This window comes from Carassius carassius, chromosome 36 (assembly GCF_963082965.1).
Source record: "Carassius carassius chromosome 36, fCarCar2.1, whole genome shotgun sequence".
Classification (NCBI taxonomy): Eukaryota; Metazoa; Chordata; class Actinopteri; order Cypriniformes; family Cyprinidae; genus Carassius; species Carassius carassius.
The window spans coordinates 1,775,442-1,783,939 of record NC_081790.1 but is presented as its reverse complement, the minus strand read 5'-3'; the positions used below and the strand labels follow the sequence as shown (position 1 = coordinate 1,783,939).

The window sequence follows — 8,498 nt, the reverse complement described above, 5'->3', positions numbered from 1 at the left end:
GTTCAATACATACTGTGTATATATATATATAGAATATTTTATAGAATATATAAAAAAAAGAGTTTCTACGATTTCATTGTGATCTTGTGGAACTATGGGCAGAGAGGCCAGATATTCCTGAACATTAACATGAACGAATATTTAAAAATTTGTATAAATTTACTAAAATGAAAGTGAGTCAAATTAAATCTAGTTAGCAAAACTACAAAAGTATATCAAGGATACTAAAATAACATTGGGATCCAGTGGATGTGCAGTGTGAGGCGCTGACTTCTAATTGGTTGTTTTCTTTGGAAGGCGGGGCTTACACTTCTAGAGTTGCCATATTTGGGCGTTCCTCTTTCTCCCTTTCATTATAACAGCAGTGTTCTATCTCAGCTATAGAGTCTCTGTTTTCTCTTAAAGCACACTGAGTATTGAATGTAGCATCTGTCTGTCTGTCTGTCATGCTGTAGACAGCGCAAGAGATGATGCTACTACAGTCTGCCAGATTCATTGACTGTAAGAGGAACAATCCCACCGCCGAGACTGTGAGTGTGTGTGTGGAAAGGATACACAGATTTGCATTTAATTCTTTTCCCCTCTACTCTTGGTAACTACAGATGCAAAAGCTCTTCTGCTCTCATCTTGTCTTTTCTCATCGTGTTTCTCTCCTCATTCTCTCTCTCTCTGTGTACTGCAGGGACTCGTGCCATGCTGTGTTGGGTGGCACCCATGTGCCCTCGTCTGCTGACTCCTACACTTCCATTGTGAGATTTATGCTAAATATGCATATCTTAATTGCATTATTCAAAATAATTAGCTAATATATTTTTGCATAATGACAAGGTAAGCAAATAGTGTCTCTGTGCTCTGTGTGCTGTGGCTGGGAAACTTTGCAAAATTAATAGACTCCCAAAATTACTAATTACCTCGTTTTTCCCAGCGTTCAGAGAGGACTCGTTTCCTCCCAAGTGCTGCAGCTAAAGATCTTCACACTATGTGTGTGTGTGTGGCAGTGATTTATCTACAGCCTGTGTGTATATAATAAATTATAATATAAATGCATTCTTTCATAATGCCCTATAATACACTTTATAATCAGGGTTGTGTTTTCTTAAATCATTGTAAACACAGTTATAAAACATAATGCACCTATTTTTGGCTAGTATAATGCACTATAACATAAAGCATATTTACAGTTTCATTATAGTGAGGTATAATACATGTATTTAAGGTACCTATTTTTGGCTACATATAGTATTTCATAAAATGCATTATACTCTTTAAACAATAAATATGTTGGTATTATAATGCATTATAACTGTTATAATGCACCTGTTTTACCCTTATATAGTATAATGCATTATAATTCAAAAATATAATTTGTAATTTGTTTTATGAAATGCATTATGATTCATTATACTCTTTAGCTCTGTAACCATAGATATTTAAGTATTATAATGCACTATAACTTGTTACACATACCTGTTTTTGACTATATCTTTACATAGTATGATGCATTAAATCATTATAAATGCACTTTTTTGTTTCGTGAAAAATTATTGCTTATAATGTTATAATACATAATATGCTCTAGCACAATAATAATGATTATGTAAGGATTATAGTGCATTATAACTGTTATACCGTACCTCTTTTTGGTTATATATCTTTGTGTTATAATACATTAGAACACATGATAAATACCCTTTTTTATTTCAAGAAATGCATTATACACTTTTACCATGATTATGTAAGTATTATAAGGCATTATTACATGCACCTATTTTTAGCTACAGTTTTATATAGTATGCATTATAACATATGTCATAAATTAGATTTAATTAAATTTGTTTATTGAATTTGTACAATAACCACAAATATGTAAGGATTATAATGCATTATAACTGTTATAACACACTTTGACTACATCTTTAAATGGTATAATGCATTATAACATAACAAACAGCATTTTTGTATAATAGTGGATTATAATGCATTATACTCAGTAAAAGCATGTATATGAAATTATTATAAAGCATTATAACTGTTATTACATTTACCAGTTTTTTTTACTACACCCTTATATAGTGCATGGCATTATAACATTATAAATACCAGTGTATTTGTTTAGTGAAATGCACTCAAGTATTATAATCACTATATTTGTTATAACATGTACCTTTTTTAGTTACACAGTTATATATTATAATGAACTGACATATCATAAATACAGTTCAGCGTTTCCTGAACTGCTTTATAATGCATTATGCTCTTCAGTGCTATAACCAAGGATATATGTAAGTATTATAATGCATTATAACTGCTGGTGATCTACAGTATACATGCTGCACAATGATTTCAATTAATCTTACTCTAGATAATGAATATTTTTTTATTTGTGGAAAGTAGCAAACACTTATCTTCCTGAAGATGAACTGGCCTCTCCAGTCGAGTGCATTATTTAAACTCAAGCTTTTAAAGCACAAATGCTGTTTTTTTTACCGCACCATAATCACAGTAATTAATAGAGTGCTTTCAGTATCTCTGACTATCAGGTGCGGGTCGTTCATCAGCACGGCGTTAATGAACGTTTGGGCTGGAGGTTCCCAGGCTTTATTAAAGCTTTGTGGAGTTGCTCATTCCCTCTTTTCCACTAAAGCTCCTTTCTTTAGTAAAGCTGATCATTTCAGCAGCAAGAGAGACAATCAACCCAACAAAGGATTCAGATGGTTTTACTCATGCTTTAAATGTCTAACTGTAATTTAATTACATATTAACAGGATTTATGTATTGTAATGGAAGATAAATCAAAACATTTCGCAGATAGAATTAAACCAGACATATAAATGCAGTTTTGTAGATGAAGACGGTCAGTAAATAGTTTCTAATGTGTGCTGAGTGGTTGCTGTGCAGTTTAGAAGGCGTTAATAGTTTTTAACAGGTTTCTAAAGAGTTGTGGGTGATTGCCTAGGTGTTGCTATGTAGTTAATGTGTATTCAGTTTGTTTTCTTTTTAATATTATTTTAATATAAGTGGTTGCCAGGGTGTTGCTATGCAGTTTCTAACATTTTCTAAATAGTTGTTTCAAGGCTTCTAGGGTGTCAGTGGTGGTTTCCAGGGCGTTGCTATGCAGACTTTAAAGTATAGGAGGTTACTAGGGTGTCATTGGCGGTTTCCAGGGCGTTGCTATGCGGACTTTAAAGTGTAGTAGATTACTAGGGTGTCAGTGGTGGTTTCCGGGGCGTTGCAATGCGGACTTTAAAGTGTAGTAGGTTACTAGGGTGTCAGTGGCGGTTACCGGGGCGTTGCTATGCAGTGTTTAAAGTGTAGGAGGTTACTAGGGTGTCAGTGGCGGTTACCGGGGCGTTGCTATGCAGACTTTAAAGTGTAGGAGGTTACTAGGGTGTCAGTGGTGGTTTCCGGGGCGTTGCTATGCATACTTTAAAGTGTAGGAGGTTACTAGGGTGTCAGTGGCGGTTTCCGGGGCGTTGCTATGCATACTTTAAAGTGTAGGAGGTTACTAGGGTGTCAGTGGCGGTTTCCGGGGCGTTGCTATGCAGACTTTAAAGTGTAGTAGGTTACTAGGGTGTCAGTGGCGGTTACCGGGGCATTGCTATGCAGACTTTAAAGTGTAGGAGGTTATTAGGGTGTCCGTGGCGGTTACCAGGGCGTTGCTATGCAGACTTTAAAGTGTAGGAGGTTACTAGGGTGTCAGTGGTGGTTACCGGGGTGTTGCTATGCAGACTTTAAAGTGTAGGAGGTTACCAGGGTGTCAGTGGTGGTTACCGGGGTGTTGCTATGCAGACTTTAAAGTGTAGGAGGTTACCAGGGTGTCAGTGGTGGTTTCCAGGGAGTTGCTATGCATATAAGGTGTTCAGAATAGTTGTTTGCAGGTTTCTAGCGTGTTATTAGTGAAATACCCCTGGTTGCTATACAGTTTCTAAGGTGTGGTGAGTAGTTGTTTGCAGGCTGCTAAGGTGTTATTGGTGGTTTCCAGGGTGTTGCTATGTGGTTGCTAGGGTGTCGTAAAGAATCATTCATGTCTGTTAGTTTAATATAAGTGTTGGAGGTCCGATGGCGTCACTCAGACAAATAAAGCTCAGATATTTCCACAGCGAGGCATCCAAACGCTGATGTCTTCCTGTCACAATCTTAATTAAGGTACTCAGTGGAAAGCATGAATAACGAAGCGCTCCGGTCTTAACGAGACTGTATGTTGGCACCGTCTCAACAGCTGCTATGACGACTCGTCGGCCTATAGCAGCGGTCGTAAGACAGCGAGCTCCTGCCCGAACAACACAATGGATCACAACTTCATGGATCCCCAATTTAGACTTCAGCCGGCGCGTTTAAGGAGGAATGGGGTAGACGGGCCTCCACGGCGACTCATGGTGGATCTGTGCCACCTTAACACTTGCTTGCTGCCAGCGAGGCCAGCTTTGTTCAAACTGACAGGAATTGGCAGGCAGCCATTTTGTTCAAAAATTTACATAAACGCCAAATGGTGTCTGTTTCCTGTAGGTCTTCTAGAATTCTCTTTAAGCAGAGCTCTGTGTGTGTGTGTGAGTGTGTGTGAGCTTCATCAGGACACACTCCTCATCCCTGTTGTGAAGTCAATGAGCTTCACACTGATGCATATGCGTCGTGCCGTAGCTTATTTTAGCCGGATTATTCCTTGACCCCATGAAACAACGAACTGTCCTGCATTTCATGCTTAAACCTGTCAGTTCATCCAAAAATCAAATCACAAGAAAGAAATGAGAAATGATTTCCTTTTCATTTTTAAAGATCTTTTTTTTTTTTTTTTTTTTTTTTTGGCATTTTATGATAATTGGGCACAAAAAACGAATAAAAAAAAAAGTATTTTCTAATCTGTTTTGGCAATAATGATTTAAATTACGATTTGAAATAAAATTTGTAATGTGTTTATTAATAATGATTGTTTATTGTACTTCTTTTAACTTATGCTGAGCTAAAATAATAAAACAAATTATTTTATTATTATTATTATTATTATTTTTTTTTTTTTCAGATCTAAACCGAAGCATTACAGAAATACATTTTTTATTTTGCACATTTTTACATTTTGGGTGAAATACTCATATTAAGTGAATCCTCCTCCAGTTTTTATGACCATTCTGCAAATAAATCTCAATTTATGAGGGTGAAATGTGACCTGGACTTGTTTTTTGTCTTTTTCTTATGAGATTCACTCTGTTTTCCCAAAAGTGTGAAGGTCCGTCATCATTATCTGTTTCTCTTCACATGGAGAACAGCCGAGGTGCAGAGTTCACAATGAACCAGTGTTCTCCGTAATAGTCATCTCATTATTTCTGAATAACATCAGGTGCACAAATATTTAAACAAGCATCTGTGAGATGAGAGGAAATCATGCAAATATGAAAAGGCCCTAGAAATGAAGGATTATGGGATGCGGGCGGCGGCAGACATCTTGGCACGGCGAGCTGATCAATTAGTCTAATCACACCAGTGTCAGCGCTGAGTTTGCATTAATATTCAATTAATGGTCTGAATCCCTCCTTAAGCTTCTAGAGGCTTCTGGTGCCGCTGCGGAGCAGATCCCACACCTCGCGTTCCCATTGGCTGCTCGGCAGTTCATCGCCATGGAAATACCAATCGTGTTGATAGTGCGGCTCTGGATGGAGCATGTGGCGATCGCTGGCCCCGGGCTTTGACCCACGCTCCCAGGGCCCTTACTGACCACAAACACGTTTACCAATAAAACCCAACTCACTTTATTCAAGAGAAACTCGTGCCAGAGAACTGAAGCTACAAAAACTGTCTGTGTACTGCTTTTCTTCTCTTTTTTTTCTCCTCCTCAGTCTTCTCTCTCCCCCAGAGCAGTTTCTCCTGGAGCAGATGGATGTTGTTGAGGCTGTTTGTGTGTGTGTGTGTGTGTGTTTGAGAGAGAGAGAGAGAGAGAGAGAGAGAGAGAGAGAGTGAGATTCCAGTATTCAGCTTTTCCAGGTCAGGGAGGATTTGGTTCTGCCTGGCTGCCTGGTTTGGCTGTTTATTAGGGTTAATTAGTTAACGTAACTAATATGTTATTTCAGTTTTTAGGTTGTGTGGCCCTTGACCACTTTTTTTGCAAGGCTAAATAAACAATCAGATCTATCAAAAAATGGGTTATTAAGCTAAAACTATTTATGTGTATATATATATATATATATATATTTATATATAAAATTAAGCTTAAGATTAGTTTAACTTGTACCAAAATAATTCAAACTGAAAAAAATAAAAAATAAAATCTATGTATGCATCTAAACAAAGAGAATGACAACTAAGGCTTTAAAAGAAATTGAAATGAAAACTGAACATATAAAACAATAATAGCAAGCTATTAAACTGAATTAACTCTGGTTTAAAAATAAAATAATAATATTTAAAACTTAAACTGATTGTATTTAATATTTTAAGATTTAAGATTTGATATATTTTAGGTAGCTGACAAGGATTTTCTTCATTTAGTTTAACTGTACTAACGTAATAAATATTAATGAATTTATTTTTTTTTATTGTAAAATAACTAAAACTATTATTACTCAATAACAAAATAACACTGTATATATATTCTACTTTATTTCAGCTAATTAACAAGGAAACCATTTTAAAAAATGGGGAAAAATTTATTTAGATTAACTTGTACTAAAATAACTAAAACCAATAAAAAACCTTTTGTTTCTTGAAATAAACATCTAATATATATATATATATATATAAATGTAGATATTGCTCATTTTCATTTAGTATAACTTGTACTGGAAATAATTATAGACTCTATAGACACATAAAAAAAAAACATAGACATAAATATATATTAAAACGACCTTGTTTTTAGTTAATGTTTATTTCAAGCAATGAAAATGTTTGTTTATTTATTTTGAATGGTTTTAGTTTTAGTTAATGGTAATAACCCCGGTTCATCCGGCATACTAAGTTCAGATCTAGTATTGTATTTTATTGTAATACTGAATAAACATGTATTTATGTTCGGGTATAAGCACACATGCATGTTTACTGTCTAATTGATGATATACGACAGACTTGTGGTGTTTTATATAACTATAATTACAATGACTACAAACCCGAAAGCATTTTCAGAATTTAAAGAAACCGTATTTAATTTATGATCCTATTTTCTTTCTCGAATGAGGACGTCTCCAGATATAACACAAAAAGCGAATGAATAAATGAAAAGCTCTCTCTTTGTCTGTGTTGGTGTGCATGTGAATGTTTTTCAGATCTGTGCCGTTCTGAGAGCTCTACCATCTGTTGTGCTGTAAAAGTGGAGCACGTTCTGCGAATCATCTTCTCCTTCACACCAACCATCGTTTTCTCTTCTGTAATCCACCGCTTTCCTCTCTTTGTCTTGCAGCTCCTGCATCGGCCTCCTGAAGAAGACGAGCGGATGAAAGATTCATGAAGGAGGTGAATGTTGGGGTGCAACGAAACGAGTCACAGCTCCAAACACTCCCCTCTCTTTCACCTGTGGCCCACCAGACGGCAGAACCGGTGTGTGAGCACAGACAGGTACCGCATGTGTGTGTGTGTGTGTGCAGACGGGTCCCGCAGGGCGAGGCTCTACAGCTGTAGACAGACACTGAATTTGCTGCATCTGCTGTCCTCACATCTGCAGACTGGGCCGAAGACACATGCTCTGTCTGTATCTGTCTGTCTCACTGTGTGTGAATGCACACTTCTGACTGCAGTTTAAGAACAACAATGCAAGAGACATTAAAGCAATAAACCCCAAGAAGCTGTGGTTTACAGTGAATTTATAACAGCTAAGGGGCATTGTAAGGCACGAAACACAGAAGTGGAGTAAATTCACTGTAAACCACAGCTTCACACTGCTTATTGCTTTTATAAAACGGTTATTCCATATACATAGTAAGGTTTCACAGAATAAAACAGAGCAAATAATGTGTAATTATATAAATTAAAACAGTATTACAGACACTTTTATCCAAAGGGACTTACAAATGAGGACAATGGAAGCAATCAAAATCAACAAAAGAGCAATGATATGTAAGTGCTACAACAAGTCTCAGTTAGCTTAAACGCAGTACACGTAGCAAGGACTTTTAAATAATATAATAAATAAAAAGAAAACAGATAGAATAGAAAAAGAATAGAGCAAGCTAGTGTTAGAGGTCTTTTTTTTGCTTTTGTTAGTTGTATAATGAATGAAAAGAAAATAGATAGAATAAAAAAATATTAAAAAGCTAGTTAGATTTTTTTTTTTTTTAAAGAATAGAATTAGAATAGTGAGTGTTAAAGTTCGAGGGTCAAATAAAGATGGAAGAGATGTGTTTTAAGCCGATTCTTGAAGATGGTTAAGGACTCAGCTGTCCGGATTGAGTTGGGGAGTTCATTCCACCAGGAGGGAACATTTAATTTAAAAGTCCGTAAAAGTGACTTTGTGCTTCTTTGGGATGGCACAATCAAGGACGTTCACTTGCAGAACGCAAGCTTCTAGAGGCACATAA

General features: G+C 36.2%; 1 long non-coding RNA gene across 1 annotated transcript; it reads left to right on the top strand.

Annotated features, from left to right (window-relative positions):
- Positions 1-336: 336 nt before the first annotated feature.
- Positions 337-8,231, top strand: LOC132116618 (uncharacterized). Its single transcript, XR_009425660.1, has 3 exons — positions 337-530; positions 683-749; positions 7,385-8,231. It is a non-coding gene; the product is annotated as an uncharacterized LOC132116618 (long non-coding RNA).
- Positions 8,232-8,498: the final 267 nt, after the last annotated feature.